Below are 2,285 nucleotides of genomic sequence, written 5' to 3' on the forward strand. Positions count from 1 at the left end.
TAGATCAGGCCTTCAGAGCCTGATAAAGCCAGGGGGACTGGAGCCAGCGCTAGAGAAGCAGGATGCACAGCTGGTCCCAGACGGTCAGGCATATCCCTAGGAGCACTCATCCTGGAGCGTCATGGCCAGGGGTAACGATGTTCATGGTGCACCCCTGGTATGCCAGCCTGTCTTTGCCATAGGGGCAGGAGTGGGCACTGGGACACTGGGAAACACAGCTGGGCTCAGTCAGTGTGGTGGTGGGGAAAGCAGGGCCGTAGGAAGCAAAGGCGGTTTGTGAGCCAGGAGAGGAGACAGGTTGTCTGGGGAGGGACCCGGAGAATCTCAGCCTGGCTGAATGGGGTCAGACAGTGGTCAGCCACGAGGCTGGGGGCTCAGAGGACCGTGTGGTCATCAGGCAAGATTGGGGCAATGGATGACTGCAAGAGTTCATGTGAGCTCCAGAGCAGGGCTGAGGGGCTTCCTCCCTCACCTTCCCCAGTCCCATCCCACTGAGGTCCTCAGCCCCATGGTCACTTCAGTCAGCCTGAGCTGGGCAGATAATTTGCAAAGAAGGAGGCTGGGTCCATTTTGGCAGCTGTTGAAAAGCAGGCTTCCCCTGCCCAGATATGGGGGAACTGACACTGTGTCTGGGAGGAGGGAGCGGTGGGGCAGGTGTATGCCAGGGTAGGGCATGTGGGGCCACCCTGGCAGGCTCCCGGGGAATGGGGTGTCTGCTACCGCAACGCCGGTGCTGTGCCTGCTGGGAAGTGACACAGCCGAGTTCAGGCCGGGCTGAGGTGACAAGTACCTCCCGAGTCCGCTCCGCCAATGTTCCTGGCCTGAATGTCCTCTGATCCCTCCCTGGCTGCATTCTCAGTCTCCAGGGGGATGAATGGAGCCTGCTGCCAGTGAGATCTCAGGTGGCCTGTGCTGCAAATTCCTGATGGGCAGTGACCCAGGGCCCTGCCTCCGCGGAATCCCGGCTGCACGTCCCTAGACTATCCATGGTGGACGGGCAGTGCCCTGGCACCTCTGCTCTGAGCTCCTGCCCAACCTCTTCCCCTGTGACCAGCTCTCAGAGAAAGCCTGATTAGATGGCTCCAGCCATGAGGGGCTCCCCTAGGTCCTTATACAGCCTCTTGCTCTGGGCTGCACTTGGGACTCCTGGACCTAGCTAGCTCAGCTCAGGAACTTCTCAAAGCTCCCAGTCCCTCCCTTGGTGTCTCCCAGCTCCTGTGGTCCCCATCACAGGTCGGACCACTCTTTATCTGCTTTGTCCTCCTTTCCAAGAGACTCTGAGCTCTGGGAGGACAGCCACCACCTCTGGCTCAGTCATATTTGGTCCCCAGATTCTGGCAACCCTGGGTAACACCTCAGTCACCCAACCTAGTGACTGATCACAAGGTACATTTCCAGAGCTCTACGGAAAACACTGCCTCATGGAAAGTCCTGTGTGCCCCTCCCTTTCCCAGGCCCCAGGGTAAGGGGGTTGGGGGAGGGGGCGAGGGCAGGTGGTGGTGGACATGGGCCAGATGTGGTTTCTGCCTGCAGGGAGCTCAGAATCCTTCCGGAAGACAGGACTGGGGGCAAGGAAAGAGGCCGCTGAGAGACCTGGGATGGGTGGCCTGTCAGTGTTTCAAGAGACCAAGGCAGGCTGTTGAGGCCAGGGATGTCCAGGAAGTCCAGGGAGAAGGGTATTGTCAGATGTGCTAGGAAGCCTTCTTTGGCAGTTCATCTTCAGCTTGGTCAGCCAGCGGTGAGGTCCACCTCAATGCCCCCCAAGTAGCCCCCTACTCCCAGCTCTGGTCTGCTCCTCAGCTGTGTACCAGGGTCGCCTAAGCAGCTGACAGTACAGCATATCTACCCCATCTCTTGGCAACCACCCCTACCCACGCAGACGGATTCCCTGAAAGCCTTAGCGCCACACAGGGGGAACTGGCCCTTTGCTCCCCTACCAGGAGGCCCATTCTACCCATCTGTGCTGGTGGAGATCCCTGCTTTGGTGACCTGAATCGGTGCCTCTCCCTGTGCCCTGGTTAGGCCTTGCTCCCGGCCCACTGTCCAGCTCCCAAGGCTGTGCAGATCATGAGCTGTGGGATTTCGGACAAATCTGTCCTCTCTGAACCTTTGAGTTTTCTAGCTTTAAAGCTGGGATGCTCATGTCTTGGCCAGCAGGTGGCTAGCTGCCCGACAAGGCCATAATGTCCTGGGTTTGGGCTGACACATCACACAGGCTATAAACAGTGTGGGCATTTCCTCCACTTCTTTTTTATTTTTATTTTTATTTATTTATTTATTTATTT

The sequence above is a fragment of the Cebus imitator genome, unplaced genomic scaffold, assembly GCF_001604975.1.
Source record: "Cebus imitator isolate Cc_AM_T3 unplaced genomic scaffold, Cebus_imitator-1.0 Scaffold0, whole genome shotgun sequence".
Lineage (NCBI taxonomy): Eukaryota > Metazoa > Chordata > Mammalia > Primates > Cebidae > Cebus > Cebus imitator.